Raw genomic sequence first — 17,328 nt, 5'->3', positions numbered from 1 at the left:
TCCTTTCTTTCTTTTCCTTCCTTTCTTCCTTCCTTTCTTCTTTCCTTCCTTCCTTAGGCATTTGGGATTAAGTGACTTGCCCAAGGTTACACAGCTAGGGAGTATTAAGTGTCTGAGACCAGATTTGAACTCAGATCCTCCTGACTTCAGGGCTGGTGCCCTATCCACCATGCCAACAATTTCTTTTTTCCTTAATTGGACAAGTTCTATGATTTCACTAGCATAAGGAAATCCCAATGAAGAAACTCCCATTACCAATGCATTTCAGCACTGGCTCCAAAATGATCTATCCAAGATTATACAACCTGCAACGGAGTTAACCTCAGGTTTTGCTCACTCTAAGACCAGGTCTCTATCTATAGCCCCATGCTGCCTCTTGTTGAAGATATGAAAGTCTGCTTCAAAAAATATGATGTTATATTTCCCCACTCCCTGCACAATCTAATAGATCACCCATAATTTTGATTTTTCTGACATTGTGATGTTTTATAATTCCTAGATAGATAGCATCACTGGGAGAATACTGGCCTTTGAAAAGATGGATTACTCTTTTCCAAGGAGTAACTCACTATTACTATAAACCTTGATAATTTCCCAGATATATTCCAGCTTCCTCTCCTGCTTATTCACTTCTGGGCCCTTTGTCCATCTGTAGGATTGGTCTAAATCAATGAGTGGTTTTTATATCAAGTAGGCATTTTCTCTGGCTTTCCCGCAAGCCTAGATATTCTCTCTCCTTTGCTCCAACTAATGACCTCCTATTTTTTTCAGTGCCAACTAAAACCTCCACTTTTACTGGAAGCCTCAGGTAAAGGTAGAATTAGATGACCTGGGAGACTCTTCTGGTCTTAGATTCCCTCATCTCTGATCCTATAATAGGCAAAGAAAAGATGTTTTTCATGGTGATTTTTCTGACCTACCTGTATGAGAAGACTAGGGCTCAGCACTGCTTTTGGTCAGAGGGAAGGTCTCAGGGTCATTATTGAGCCAGGAGATCACCTCAAGCAAAGGACTTCACCAAATCACTGGTCAAAGAGAAGAAAAATCTGTTACAGAAACATTTTTCCCAGTGGGGTCTTCTCTCAATGACAATAAATCCCCAATTACAACACTGTCCCTTTGGTTCAACCCAGTAAGATCCTACACTGTCTTAAAGGTCAAGGAATGGATATGGAAATTTGATGGGGCCCTTCCTGGTGACCCAAACCAGCAGGACCTTGAAAGTTAATGACCCCCTATGTATCATGGGGACTGCAGAGTATTACAGCCCAATTTTATTTCTTCAGGGAGAACGAACTTCAAATGCTTATGAATGAAGACTTTCTTGAAAAGTGAAACATCATTCTGATGGAAGTGGATCTCTTTGATAAAGAGATCCAATTCAGTTTCAATTGATCAAGGATGGACAGAAGCAGCTACACCCAAAGAAAGAACACTGGGAAGTGACTATAAATTGCTTGCATTTTTGTTTTTCTTCCCAGGTTATTTATACCTTCTGAATCCAATTCTCCCTATGCAACAAGAGAACTGTTTGGTTCTGCACATGTATATTGTATCTAGGATATACTATAACCTATTTAACATGTAAAGGACTGCTTGCCATCTGGGGGAGGGGGGAGAAGGAGGGAGGGGAAAAATTGGAACAGAAGTGAGTGCAAGGGATAATGTAAAAAACTACCCTGGCATGGGTTCTGTCAATAAAAAATTATTTTAAAAAGAAAAGAAAAGTGAAACATCCTCAAGCCAAAGAAAGATAAAATATGGCCAGGTCTCCTATGAACCATTATTGGATTTCTGAAGTACTGAAGTCAAAGGCCTTGCCTGTTCTAACTCCTGATAGCCCAACCCCAAGTGAGGGATCAAAGGGTTAACCTGTCTAAATTAGAATCTCAGCATTGGAAGGTTCTTAAGAAGTATTTAGCCTAAATAGGATAGAAAAGAAAAATGATAAATGTTTAAGAAAATACGAGAAAATTGGGGCACTAATGCATCGTTGGTAGAAATAGTGAACCTATCCAATCATTTTGGAGAGCAATTTAGAACTATGCCCAAAGGGCTATAAAACTGATACCACTACAAGATCTGTATGCCAAAGAGATCATAAAAAAAGGAGAAGTATGTAGCCTAATCCAGAGCAGAAAGAAGATTCCATTCTTTATGGAACATAGTACACAAAGTTTGTTTCTTTCCTTCCTTCTTCCCTCTTTTCCTCCCTCCCTCCCTCCTTCCTTCTTTCCTTCCAGAATTAAAAATAAATGGATGAGAGAAATCAGTTCAGCAAAAATTAATCTAATAGATCGAACTAGAGCTGACATTTTATACTGTGTTCCACACCAGCCATCCTCTAACTCTACAAAGAGAGGAATCCCATTCTCATATTTCTTCAAGGGGTCAAGTGTGCTTGTTATAATCAATCCGTCAACAAGTGTTTATTATTCAGCACTAATAGTTGTGCTAAGTGCTAAGATGAGGGCAGAAATCAACCAGCCTCTGTCTTCCAAGAACTTGAAGACCTACCATAATAAAGGCACCTCATTAATACTTTAGGCTTTCCATTCTACATCTGGACAACTCTCAACTTGAAGAGGATTTTCCTTGTAAATGGAAATCCCTCCAGAATAAAGATTGTTTCCTTTTTTTTTTCTTTGTATCCTTCCTAAGGATCTTTGTATCTCTCCCTAGCTACATTGCTACCTCGCTACCTCCTAGCAAAGTGCTGGCACAAAGTAGTCAATTAAAATTATTGCTGATTGAGTATAAGAATGTAAAGAAAGAAATATAAAATATACTTCTATCTTTTTTTCAGAAGTTGGGCATTAGAGTTATGATAAATGTCAGGTTTCTTTGATCTGTTGGCTAGTTTTGCTAAACTTATTCATCTTTTTAATTTTTTTCTTTAGTACAAGAGAGAGCTCTTTTTGGGCAGGAAGGCTGTTATAGTCAGGGATATATTCAGAAATTAAGATGATATAAATCAAAAATATAACAATAATATCAAATGTTGTTATTGTTGTTTTTTAATAACAACTGTTCTTTACTTCAAGTCTCAATGTATTTCCATGCAACTACTTCTATCCATAGTCCCTTGGAACCATACATAAGGAGTTGAAGTAATCCTTCTTCCATAAGACAGTCCTTCAAATAGCCACTGTGCTTCCCAGAAGTCTCCTTTTCCTGGTTAAACACCCTCAGTTGGATCGATCCAGTTCCTATGACCTTGTTACCCTCCTCTGGACACTCTCCAGTTTATCACAGTTCCAAACAAGCCAGGCATCCAATGTGGTAACAGGGACACCAGTGCATTACAAGATGACATCAAACAAGCCAAGACCAACTCCTCTAACATTGTTTAGAGAAGGAAACAGGAAATAAGCCAACAGCGGACCAGAGAAGCCAAACAATGATTCCATTTAGGAGTCTTGCCACACATGATAGCAATCCTGGGATCAGGACTCTGGAGCTGCAATTCAAAAAGCACTGCTAATCCCCCAAAAAAGTGATTTATCCAAGCTCACACAGAAAATTCATCTTTTAAGTCAGACTTTTAATACAAATTAAAATATAAATATCCAAACTCTTATGAAAACCTTGTAGTGAACTGGCTATTTGACTTGCCCAGCGGGATCTGGGAAAATGGACACAGCTGGGACAAGATCAGAAGAAAGGCAGGAAAAAGGAAAAAAAGAGAGGACCCAGAAGAGTGAAGACAGGTGATATTCTGCCACTAATGACCATTTAGAACTGAAAGGGATTCTGGAAACCCTTCCCCCACCTCATTTTACACGGGAAGAAATTGAGGCTAATTTCAGAAACTTCTCTGTCCTCCCAATATAAGCACAACGGTCAGAGGCAGGATTACAAAAAAAAAAGCTTTTTGGGACATGGATTATTGGTAGGTTATGCAGGGGGGCTTGGATCTTGAAAAGGCTCTGGGCACTTGGGGAGAGCAAGGGGGCAAGAGAAATCTCTCCTACATTCATTCAGTCCAGCCCAATATGGTAGCTATACCAGTGGGCTAAACACCAGTCACAGGGTGACAAGGCAATGATCACTCTGCAGAGATTTTCTGTTAGAGAATATCAAAATTACATCTCTCGATAAACATTTTTATTAAAAAGCCTACTATGTGTCGGGCACTGTGCTGAGCCATGATAACCAAAAACATGTATTTAGACAAAACAGGCACTGACTACAATCACAGCGGCTATAAATAATCCCTCTATAAGGTCAATTTCTAGAAAACCAGGCTATTTGAAAAACTCCAACCTAACAGTCTGTTCCAATGTCCTACTATTTATTCAGCACTTAACTACTCCAACCCTTTGCTCCAGGGTTCACCACAAACACCTGCAGAGTTACTTGCCAGTGGGTCCTACTTCTGACCTGCTGAATCATCCAAAGGGAGACTCATTGACACACTGATTTAGCTTCCAGGGTAATTCTTGGGCAGCTAGATGGCATAGTGGATAGAACACCAGGCCTGGAGTCAAGAATTTTTGAGTTCAAATTAACCTCAGGCATTACTTAACTGTGTGATCACTTCACTCTATAGTTTCCTCATCTGTAAAACTGACAAGGAAGTGGCAAACCCCTCCAGGATCTCTATCAAGAAAACCCCAAATAGGGTCACAAAGAATTGGACAGGACTGAACATCAAGTAATTATTATAAAGAGAGAGGGGAAAGTAGGCTGATATTGGAGTCAAAGGATGTTATTATTCTAAAATTTTGAGATTTAGATCTGGTAGGATCTCCAGAGAGTATTTAATCTGACTCCCTCCAAAAGAGAGAGAGAGGGAGAGAGGGAGAGAGGGAGAGAGGGAGAGAGGGAGAGAGGGAGAGAGGGAGAGAGGGAGAGAGAGAGAGAGAGAGAGAGAGAGAGAGAGAGAGAGAGATCAGAATTTAGACTCAGAGGAACTTTAGGGACTATCTAGTGTAATTCCAATTTTACAGAAAAAAAAATGAAGCCCAGGAGCAGCTAGTGGTATGGTAGATAGAGCATTGCCTCCCTCTCCTCCCTCCCCCACCTCCCAAGTCAGGAGGACCCGAGTTCTAATCAGCCTCACACACTTAACACTTGCTAGCTGTGTGACCCTGGGCAAGTCACTTAACCCCAACTGCCTTGCAAAAAAGAAAAAAGAGAAATTAAGAAAAAAGGAAGAAAGAGAGAGAAAGAGAGGGAAGGAAAGAGGGAAAAGAAAAAAAGAAGGAAGGAAAGCACAGACGGAAGGGAGGGAGGAAGGGAAGGAAGAAGGGAGAGAGAGAAAGAGAAGAAAGCAAGAAAGAACCTGAGCCCCAGGCAGAGAGGGTATATAATTCCCTCAAGGTAACACAACTAGTATGGGGAGGAATTCAAACCCAGTTCCTTGTACTGAGTTAATCCAGAAAAGCGCAGCCTCGCAGAACCGGCTGGAAAGCGGGGTTTAAAGCTGGGGACTCGGGAGGAACACGAGGAAGCCCTGGTCTTTCTCTGGTTTCTCCTTCTCTAAGTGTGCCGGGTCTCTTGGGAGCCGGCTCGAAGCCTCTCTAAGGCAAAGAAGGGGTAATTCGGGAGAGAAAGGGCCACGTAGACAGCCCCAGATCGCCCTCCCGGCAATGATGCAGCTGCAGCTAACAGCAGCCCTCCCTTCACTTCTAGGTCCCATCCTCCTTCCTCAAGACGGAGCTATTACTGCCTCATGGCAGAGCTTCCAAGCTGTGCCAACTCATGGGTGCCGGTAAACATAGAGAATCTGGCTTCTAACCCTGCCTCTGCCTGAACTTTGTAAAATGAGGAGGTGGTCCCAGTTCCGCCACCGTGGAGCTCGGGTGTCCGGCTCTGGCTCCCCTTCCCTCCCTCCCCCACCTGCAAGCTGCACGTTTCCTGTCAAAACAAAACCGAGGGAGGAGAGGAACCGGGTGAAGAGGCGGGGTCTCCTCGAAAGCCCAGGCAACCGACCCAAAACAGAGGCAGCCATCTCCTACAACCCACATCCTCCTCCCACAAGGCCCAGGCTCGGGCCCCGGGGGATCACAGCTGGGACTCCAGAAGGAGGGGGCGAGTGGGTGACTGTGCCTCCTACTCAGTCCTGGGAGAGGGGAGTCAAATCGAGGAGAGGATTGGATAGGTCAGGAGCAGGGTGGAAGGACAAGTGGCCGCTGCTCAATCCTGGGGTGGTGGGGTCAAGAAGAGAGGAGGGTGAGTGGACAGGTCAGGACAAGAGAGAGGGCAAGTGCCCCTTGTCCATTCTGGGGGACCCGGGGAGGTGGAGGTACCAGTGGTCCTGCTCGATCCTGGGGTTGGGGGTCAGGAAAAGAGGAGGATGAGTGGACAGGTCAGGAGTGGGGTGGGGGTGGGAAGGCAAGTGCCCCCTGCCCATTTTGGAAGGCCTGGGAAGGTGGGTGACAAGTGCCCCCCGCCCCAAGTCCTGCCCTTGTCTCCTCCTCGAGAAGTATTTTTGGAAGCTGGTCCGGAACGCAAACGCTGGCATCTGCCCAGCACGGACGTAAACAAGCCCCGGCACTCGGGCTCCCACCCGGGCCGGGGGTGCCAGCTTACCCCGGGCCACCCACCAGCCCCCACCTCCTCTTCCCCGCCGCTCCCACGCGGGACGGCGGTTCGGGGACAAACAAGTGAGAAACGCATCGGGGGGGAATCCCGGGCACGAAACCGGGGCTGTCTCCTTCTCCGTCCCCGAAATAAAGTTAAGGCTGAAGTGGGGGGCTCGGGATCCCCGCGGATGGGAGGAGGCGAGGAGGCGAGGAGTCTGTCCCACGGCAACCTGGGGCAGGCTGGCTGGCTGTCCGTCCCTACCGCGCGTAGCCGTGGGGTACCCACCGAGCCGGGCGTGGACAGAGGTAAAGTCAGCCCGTCCTCCCGTGTCGTCCTGTCCAGCCCCGTCCGTGCGGATGCCCGCGGGGCTCGGTTCCGCTCCGCCCGGCTCGGCTCTGCCGCTAGCCCTCCAGACTGCACGGCCGCCTAGCCGCTCGCCAGCCCCCTCCGCCCTCCCCCCGGCCCCACGCGGTATTTAAAGGGCCCAGAGGGACAGAGCAGCCAGCCGAGGCGTCGTCCATCGCGCCCGGCCCGCGGGGGGGAGCGAGGACTCGCGGCGACCCATCCCGCCGCCTGCCCGCCCCTGATCCGATCCCGCGCGAGGCCCTAGCGACGCTGCCAAGAAGTTGAGCCCACAAGGGTAGGCGCGGGGCCGGAGCGCGGGGACTTCTGCCTCTTTGGAAGAGGCTGCGGGAGCGGGCTCTCCCCGCGGGCAAAAATTGGTATGGCCCAAGCCGAGCTGGGGAGGAGAGAGATGTGTTTACGGAACTGGGAGAAATACACCGAGCCGTGGAGGCTGGGGCGGGGTCAAGGCAATCGGGGGCGGGGCCTAGAAATGCGCTCAGTTTCCTAGGTCGCGCGCACGCTCGCGAGCCCCCGAAGAGGCGGGGGCAGGGAACCCTAAGCGAGTGCGCGCACGCACTGCCTGGACGCCAAAACAACGCAACTGACGAAAGGTAACTAAAGCAGCTGTTGGCCGAGGAACGCTGTATACATTGGAATCCACACGATGCTTGTATAGATGCACATCCCCCTAGACGCAAAAGCAACGCAACCTACAAAAAGGAGCTGATGCAGCTGTTTGCAAGGTCACCGCACCCTCAGAAATCCGACGCTATGTTTGTGTAGATGCACAACAACGTAGACACAAAATTTGTGTAGATGAACAACGTCCCCCCTTCCCCCTCACAAAAACCCTACACAACCTCCAAAAAGGAGCCGATGCAAGGAATCACTGCACACTCAGAAATTCGGTACACTGTAGACACAACACCCTGCAAAAAGGAAGCTAGCGGCGTAGAGAGCGCTGAGAGACTTGTAAAGTGATTAGCAAAGTGCCTGGCCCATAATGGACCCTTAATGAACGCTCGTTTCCTTCTCCTTCCTCCCATTCTGAAAGAAATACAGTAATGTACCTTGTTGCATAGGTGACATACATATAGCATTAAGATTTGAAAAACATGCTCTATGTACATTATTTTAAATGACATCTTTTTTTTTTTTTAAGTTTTTATATTACCTTCATTTCTGATTATTTCCTTCTGGGTTCCCCCACCCAGTAAATCAATATTAGTAATAAAGAATGACAAAAGGAAGAAGGAGGGGAAAAAGGAGCAGACCATTAAAAACAACCAGCCCATCCATGATCTCTAATAGAATATGCAATGCTCCACCCCAGTAGTTCTCCATCTCTGCAAGGACTTCTCATGGTCCAGTACCATGTATTTGAACAGCTGTTTTAGCTCTTTTTTTTTTTTTCCCACTTGAGCTGCTCTTGTGTATCCACAGAACATTTTGTATTTCCCTGTATTAAAGTGTGTCTGTGCCAACAGCTGCATTAGCTCCCGGTTAGCCTGTTGCTTTGTTTTGGGGTCTGTGAGGTGTGGGTGAGTACTGATGCCCTGTGTTGGATTTCTGGGCTAAAATGTGCCTGCATTACAACAGCTGCACTAGCTGGGTGTAAAGGGTTTATTATTCCTTGTTAGTTTGTTACCCTATGTGCACATTTTAATAATAATGGGTGACATGACAATAACACCTTAAGATTTGCAAAGGACATTATAGTTCTCATTTTATTTGAACCTCATTATGAGGTAGAATTTTTGATTAAAAAAATCTTCCTCATTTTATCTTTGAGGAAACTGAGGCTCACAGTGGGTGAGTGGCTTGCTCAGGACAACAAACAGCCAAATCTAATTCCAAAATGCAACAATCTAGCCACAATGTGTCTTAGTGGATAGAATCCTGCATCTAAAGTCTGTAAGCCCAGGTTTGAATCATGCTCAGCATAGATTTTGGTTGGACTCTGGCTATTCATTGAACACTGCACAGCCTTCATTTCCCAATCTAAAAAATGGAAAACATAGATAATAATAGCACCTGCCTTTAAAAAAAAAAAAAAAGGACCAAATGAGCAATATGTGTAAAATATTTTGTATATTTAAGTGCCATGTAATCACAAGGCATGATAATGATAATGTAACAGACTAACAGGTAACAAGTAGAGCTGTTGTATATTTGTTGCTATTCAATGGTGAGTGACTTTTTGTGATCCCATTTGAAGTTTTCAGGATACTGGATGCTTAGCACTGTGCTAAATGCAGGACATACAATGCCCTTGTAAAAAGCAATGCTTGCCTGCAGTGAGCTTATAGTCTTTTTTTTTTTATTTTATTTTATTTAATAATAACTTTGTATTGACAGAATCCATGCCAAGGTAATTTTTTACAACATTATCCCTTGTACTCGCTTATGTTTCGTTTTTTTCCCCTCCCTCCCTCCACCCCCCCCCAAGATGGCAAGCAGTCCTATATATGTTAAATATGTGAGCTTATAGTCCAATAAAGAGACAATTACCTATGTACATGTGTACACTGAAGAAATTGGAGATAATCTCAGATAGCATTATTTCTGTCAAAATATTAGCTGTAAGATTCTGTGCTATTTTTTTTTAATGTCTTTTGCATATTTTAGAAAAGGAGCTATTTTAAAGTAGAAGGGCAGGTAGGTGACAGTGAACAGAGCACCAGGCCTAAGATCTGAAGTTCTGAGTTCAAATTTGATCTCACACACACTCTAGCTGTATCACTTAATTCTATTGCCTCAGTTTCCTCTTCTGTAAAATGAGCTGGAAAAGGAAATGGCAAACCACTTTAGCATTTTTGCCAAGAAAACTCCAATAAGACTATGTAGAATCAGATACTATTGAGTAACAAATTTTAAAGTAGGATCATTCTAAATCTTTTACACTTTGAATGCCTTGCCTTCCTTCTTATCTTACTTTTATTTTAAAGATTATTAGCTGATTTATCCAAAGTCAAAAAGTCACATACAAGGCAGAAAGTATAAAATTCAGGATTTGAACCCAATCCTCTCAAGTCCCGATCCAATGTACACAGCAAGAAAGTCTAATCAGCCTGCATGGTGGGAAAATCCCTGACATTACGGGGAGAGGTCATGGATTCAAATGCTGTCTCTTCCCTTTAAGATCTACACAATTCAAGGCTAGTCACTTAATTTTGGCTTCCTTTGTAAAATGGAGGGGTTGGGCTAGAGGGTTTCTTAAATCTTTCATCTCCTTTCTCTGATTCTGGACAGAAGAGGAAGGATCTGATAGCAGACTCTCCAAACCCAAAACCATAGCATGGAGCTAGAAAGCAGCAGAGATATAATTTGAATCTATTTCCTCTGGATCTATTTACTCTCAAACAACTCTTCCCCACTGTGACGACAATGCTAGCACCCCAGACACCCCAGAATCAGCCGGAGTCAGGATAAGCAAAAGTCCTTAGTCTTTATTCTTGGTCTTTAGACGCAGGATTGAACAGGATGGAAGCAGAATCTCCGGGATGGCCTTCTTCCTCTTCTACGGCTAACATAGAACTTTTTCTTTGAGATCCCTTCTTTGGCTTGTCTTACTCCACCCCATAGTCCCTCCTACAATCCTGTATGTACACCAATCATTGAGCCAGCACAGGATAGTGGGAAGGATCATTTTCCAAGCATGTGCTCATGCAGTGGTTCTCAAAGTATGGTCTAGAGAATCCTGGGGATCTCTGAAACCCTTTTAGAGGGTCTACAAATTCAAAAATAGTTTTTTTTTCCAATATGGTAAATGTCTATAAATATAATCCAGATAAACAAAAACGCTTTGGAGAAATCCTCAATAATTTTTAATATGATAAAGATACTGAAAACAATAGTTTGAGAACCACTGCTAGAGTATTGTCCAATCAGTAATTAGCCCTAAGTGCTTGAACCGACCTCAGTGCAACGACTCAAGAGTTTCAGCCCTCTACACCCCACCCCACCACACTATACATATACTATGTTTATATACATAAACAGACCACACATATCCTATATCCACATTCAAAAAGTCAACCCATTATGGATTTGCAAGCTCACACCTTCTCATAAATGCACATCCAGATTCTCACATGAACACAACATATTTTTAATATGCATCAGAGCATGATTGGTAATTCCCCCAGACCCAGCTAGCTAGCACAATAGGGTCCTGTGCCAAAGGTCAGGAAGAATAGCTCGAGGTCAATTAGGAAGTTCAAATCTAACTTTACACACTTACAAGATGGGGAACCTTAATTACTGAGTCACTTAATCTGTCAGCCTCAGTTTTCCCAGCTATAAATGGGGGATAATAATTGCATTTATCTTCAAAGGTAGTTGTGGATATCAAATAGATCTTTATAAAGCACTTACTTAACACGCTATCTTTGTTATTAACTATGGAGCTAGGAAAGTCACTTATTTTTAAAGCACTTATTTAACACAAAAGTATTGTTACTAGTTACAGTGACCCTAAGCATCTCAGGGATCCTCAAACTATGGCCGGCAGGCCAGATGTGGCAGCTGAGGACGATTATCCCCCTCACCCAGGGCTATGAAGTTTCTTTATTTAAAGGCCCACAAAACAAAGTTTTTGTTTTTACTACAGTCCAGCCCTCCAACAGTCTGAGGGACAGTGAACTGGCCCCCTATTTAAAAAGTTTGAGGACCCCTGCGGCCTGTTTAGATACTGAATAAATTCATGCTCCCTTCTCTTTTAGGAAAATAAGTACTTATTTCTTTCCTTGTTTCCTTCTCTTAGTTGTATCCCATGTTCAAATTTGAGGTGTTTTATTTGCAAACATACTTTTACTTTCTTCAGTGTTCTTGGCAAAGGGAGGCTCTTTGAGTGGCTGAAACAGCTGGTACATTTCAAATAACCCATTCTTGGGAGAGCAGTGTGTGGACAGTTTTCTTTTAGCCTTGCATGAAGGTGTGGGGGAGGGAGATATTCCTTCCTCTATTCCTGCCAATGAAAACCAACATTTCCACAAATTTCAGTATCGTCTGATTGCATTAAATACTTGGAGGAGTATCCCTCTCGCTTTAAAGGACCATGAATGTATCCATATGAGAAATTTTTTTTCCATAGATGATAACACTTTTTATTATTGTGTTTTCTATCTATTTAATATATAAATCTATTACTAATATATATGAATAATATAATATATTAAATATGTTTTATATATTAAATAATGCATTTTATTGTTACTATTTTACTTACACTTGACAGAAGAGCTGGTGTATTTATTTATATATGCCTTCTTTCATCAAGAGATGAGATGGAGAAAATAGAATAAATTCAAAGAATCATAGATGTGCATTTGTAAGCTGTCATCTAGTCTAATTCTATTCTACATCTCCTGATTCACATCTTGCCTCAGACATTTACTAGCTCACTAGATAAAAGCATTGACCCTGAAATTAGGACAACCTGAGTTCAAATCCAGACTCTGTGTGACCCTCGGAAGCCACTTCATCTTGTTTACCTCAATTTCCTTATCTGTAAAGAGAGGTGGACAAGGAAATGGCAAACCACTCCAGTATCTTTGCCAAGAAAAACCCTAAATGGAATCACGAAGAGTCAGGTATGATAGAAATGACTGAACAGCAATAATTTTTCTCAGGCTCAGTTTCCTCAATTGGTAAAATGGGGATAATAATATTTTGTGAGGATCTCGTGAGGATCAAATGAAAAGGCATTTTGCCAGAATTAGATAAATCAAATCACAAAACAAATAAAAAAGAAATTAAAGAGGTAAATTGAATATTAGAAAAATTAGGTATAAAAAGGCATTTTGCAAAAGTTCTTTTCAAATTTTAATGTGCTGTGGAAAGTTGGTTACTTTATTCCTATTCTGCCAGTCTTGGTTAGATATATTAGAGCTAGGAGGGATTTTTATTTTTGATACTGTTCTGTGTAGGGTACTCTCTTTGTGGAAACCATTCACTGATGCAAATCAGATGCTCCTCAGTAACTTCGAGTCTCAGAGAGCTGCCTGGGGCACTGAGAGTAAAATGATGTGCCTAGAGGCACACAAATAGCTTGAATACACCTTGTACCAAATTCTTTGAAAAGCTGCTTAGATCAGGTGCTGAAAGGTTCAGAGATTTGCTAGTAGTCCTCTTGCAAGCACATGTCTTTGTCTGATTTTCCCCTTCCTCGACGGTTAATGTCCTATAAAAACCCTGAAATTACTCTGTATTTACTCATCTGTGTACACATTGTTCCCACCTCTCTACCCACATTTAGAATGTGAGTTTCTTGTGGGAAAAGGAAGATTTATTTGTGTGTGTGTGTGTGTGTGTGTCTTCATCATCTAGGACAGCGCCTGGCACATATTAGGTGCTTATTAATTCTTGTTCAATTGAACTAAATGAAGCTCAGTCCTCTGTCCCTTGGGTCTGGGGAGTTTTAACCTTTATTTGTGTCCTGGACTGTTCTGGTAATCTGAGGAAGCCTTTAAACCCCTTCTCAGAATAACAGTTTTGAATGCCCAAAATTAAATTCACAGGACAGCAAAGGACAACAAGGATGAGTGGAATTAAAGATGCAATTTTTTTTTTTCCCTTCCAAATTCATAGACTCTCTTGGGCCATGATCCCTCGCCAATGATCTCTTTTCTTCATGCTAAAGGAGAGAGATCCGGGAGAGGTTAAAAAACTGTTTCATTTTCTATTGTACCTCTATTAACAGTCAGACCCACAGTCAATAAACGCTTGCTGATGGAATGATTGATTGGGCAAAGGTTAGGCAGTTAGTCGGTAGCAGAACCTGCAAATGACCTTCAAGAACGTTACCTTGACCTGTTTTTCTCCAAATGAAAATATAACTACTCAGAATCAGAGCTGCAGAGAAAATGTGATCATGGAATTGGAGGGTCATAGAAAAACTGGAAGGGATCTCAATTCCCTCTTTCCCAGATAAGGAAACTGAATTACAGAGATTATAAAGAGGGGAAGGAGCTCAGGAGGCTATCTAGTCTAACTCCCTCAGGTTACAAATGAGGAAATGCTGGTACTGAAAAATTTCAGGGATTTTTCCTAAGTCACATAGGTGATAAGTATTGGGGGTAAAGTGTGGAGTCAGGTCTTCAGTACTGAGAGTCAGAATTCTTTCCTCTCTCTCATGACCTGTCCATATTTAGATTATGAAAAACAAAATCCTCTAAATTCCAATGGCTCGCTGATTATATAATTCCAATGAAGACAAAACAAAATACTAAGGATAGAAATGACTGAACAGCAATAATTTTTTTCAGCCTCAGTTTCCTCAATCGGTATAATGGGGATGATAATATCTCGTGAGGATCAAAAGAAAAGTTGTTTGTAGAAGCTCTTTTCAAACTTGAATGTGCTAAATCAAGGTACTGTTATTCCTAGTCTGCCCCATCTTGGTTAGATGCACTAGAGCAGGGAGGAATAACAATGATTTAATTACTTCCTTTGTTAACTAACTATAGTACTGGCAAAACAGTAAGTCAGATGGTATTATAGGCATCAGAGCAGGTGAATATGAATCATTTATGTTGCCAGGTCAAGGAAGGTGAGGAATTCTCTGGTGTGGTCATCATACTTGAAGCTAAAGATCTTAGAAACTCAATATGCTTTTTACCTCACAACCCATTAAATCTGACACCCCCCAAATGGTAAAAACCAGAACCAATCGATGTTGAGGGACTATGGGGTGACAGGCTCACTGCTGCTTCAATGGAGGAGTTGAAAATCAGTTCAGGAAGAATGGACCTCAGAAGATAGGTGTGGACTTCATTTCCCATCCCATCCCTGGAGGCTTTTTGGTTGGGGAGGACTTGCTAGGACTTGCTGATGACACTCAGTTGGCCAAGGTGTCAAGAATACAACCATGTGATGAGGCTTTAGACATGGGATAGAAATCAGATCTGCTATTTTATTAGGATAGTTAACTGCTAGAAGATGTTCCCTCTGCCAATTTTAAGAACTTTCTCTGCAGCCTTTAGTTTTAGAGAGTCAACTAACTCTCTGAGAAGTAAAGTGACTTCCCCAGAATCACACTATGTGTCACTGGAGCGACTGGAGCTGAGACTTCCTCTCTAGCCACCATTATGGGTTAGTAGAGGAATACAAAGAAAAGTAATAAAATGAGCACTTTAAGGTCTGCAGGGGTGCTTTTTCTATGGTATTTTTGTAAGATAACCAGTGCAACTTTTTATTTACATTTGTTTGGTTGTTGTTTCCAGATGTGAAATTTCATTCATTTGGGGAAGTCCCAATGTGGAATCTTCCTCCACTGATACAAGTCAGCGACTCCCTTGGAACATATAGACTGGGAGTTTGGGGGGAATGGAGAGAGAGAGGAGAAGGAATAATTTAGTTATGGTCACCCACAACCAATGTATTTCAAAAGTGGAAATGGAATCCTTCTATGATACTAATTCCATTTTGTTTAATATAAGATAATATATAAAATCCTTCCATACTGTAATATATTTAATATCATATTTACTATGTAGTAATTGCTAGATATGTGTTTGAATTGTTGTTTTACATATTAGATATATTATGTTTATTACATATTCCATTATATTTCATATTTATATCAATTCACATTTTATTATGCTATGTTATATAATACTATTATTTTTATATTAAGCTATATTGTGTTGTATCCTACTATCTTATCCTTTCCTGTTTTACTATTCCATTGTTACTGATCTGTATCAGTGAGGGGAAAAGTCTGCACTTAGTTTCCCCACACGGATAACTCTGATGTTGATCTATTGTGTGTGTGTGTGTGTTTTTTTTTTTTAGAAAATGAATGCAAATATGTAAATGGTATACATCTAACTGTATATTAAATGAAATTATTATAGTAATTTACTCTTTTGATACTTTGAGATCACATATAACTACATGTGTATGTATGTAAATATATTATATGTGTATATACATGCATGCATGTATAAATACAATATATGTATGTGTATCTATTTTGTGTATTGATTGTGTGATTTGTATATTGATATATATGTGTGTGTATAAAATATATATATATATTAGAGAGAGTCAGAGATTGAGACAGTCTGATCATTTGTTTGGGGACTGATCCTCTGATTTTATCAGTATGGGAAAGGCTGTTGTGGCAGGTCCTCCACTGACAGATAAGCAACAACAACAGAATAGGCAGCCACAGATCAGGATAGAAAACTCTATTTGGGAGATAGGAGCTGGGTCCCAATCTTACTTTTGCTATTTGCTATTTAGGTAGCCTTCGGCTGGTTACTAAAACTGACTGCCTCAGTGCCCTCATCTGAAGAGGGAGGGAGGGAGGTTGGACTAAGTAATCTGTAAAGTCCCCTCCCCAAAGATTGAAATCTATGATTCTATGAAGGGCAACTGAATTTGGAAATGGTCACCGGGCAATACAAAGGGCCTGCACGTGGTCTGGCTTCTTCACCAACTATATAGCTAGGCCCTGAAAAATCAAACATTGACCAGACCTTGTGGGCAGCTCCTTTTTTAGTCTTCTCTGGGAGGTACGTGTAGATCAGGGATCAAGTAATTTTCTAAAGCTGGAGACAGGGCCAGATTTCCACTGTACCCTCCTCCACATTTGTGTAAAGCTCTGTCTGTCTGGTTCACACCTTTTCCTAGACCTGAACTCTAGCCAACTTTGCACACACACACACACACACACACACACACACACACACACACACAGAAAGAGAGAGAGAGAGAGAGAGAGAGAGAGAGAGAGAGAGAGAGAGAGAGAGAGATAAGCACCACTCCCAAATGGGCTCTTACCTCCCAACAATGCTGTTTCTTCAGCGTCACAAAGTGAGCAGTGAATACAGGTTTGAGACAGCAGGAGGCCGGACCAAAAGTACTTGGGGCAAAAGAACAGCAAACTTCTTTCTTGCTTTTTTAGGTATGGCAGGACTGGAGAAAACAAGAGAAGCTAGATGCTTTAGGGAGTCCTGTGACCTCACCACACCCTGGGGCTACTAAAGCTTCTTTCCGGGTCTTGGTGACCTCATTCATACTTGGATAAATATTTTGGCTCTACTAGAAAAAAAATATTTTTAATTCGATTCTTCTCTTCCCTTTCACCACTAGAGTTCCTTCTGGGCCCACAAAACAAAGTTGCTTTTGTCTTAAGTATTTGGGGGCTTAACCTAACCTAACAGGCAATTTTGGTTTAGGGCCAAGAGTCTGGAACTGGAAGCCAGGGGAATAGAAATAAATACTCTATCACAAACTAAGTAAAATAAAAATGGTGGGTTAGAATCTGATAATTTCTCCCAAACCTGAATAGCTAATCTAATCCAGAAGAACACGGGCTCATTGTGTTTATTGCTGCTGGAGATTGGGACAATGCATCTGTCTGGGTCTTCTTAACTTTTTCTGGGTCCTGGGTTCCTTTGAACATCTGCTGAAGAATATGACCCCCTTTTCAGAGCCAGATTG

At 42.2% G+C, this 17,328-nt stretch overlaps 1 protein-coding gene across 3 annotated transcripts in view; it reads right to left on the bottom strand.

Annotated features, from left to right (window-relative positions):
- The window catches only part of TCP11L2 (t-complex 11 like 2), a 62,193-nt gene extending 45,438 nt beyond the window's left edge, over positions 1–16,755 (bottom strand). Inside the window, exons 1-2 of one of the 3 annotated variants that reach the window (XM_051961463.1) lie at positions 16,666–16,755; positions 921–1,025 (exon numbers count right to left, since the gene is read on the bottom strand). The gene's annotated coding sequence lies outside the window, so the exon portion shown is untranslated. Of the gene's footprint in view, positions 1–920; positions 1,026–6,816; positions 6,993–16,665 lie in introns of those variants that run through there. The other 2 variants (XM_051961462.1, XM_051961464.1) reach the window with 2 other exon arrangements.
- Between the last annotated feature and the right edge of the window lie 573 nt (positions 16,756–17,328).

This window comes from Antechinus flavipes, chromosome 5, assembly GCF_016432865.1.
Source record: "Antechinus flavipes isolate AdamAnt ecotype Samford, QLD, Australia chromosome 5, AdamAnt_v2, whole genome shotgun sequence".
Taxonomy (NCBI): Eukaryota; Metazoa; Chordata; class Mammalia; order Dasyuromorphia; family Dasyuridae; genus Antechinus; species Antechinus flavipes.
This window is presented reverse-complemented; position numbering and strand designations above follow the sequence as displayed.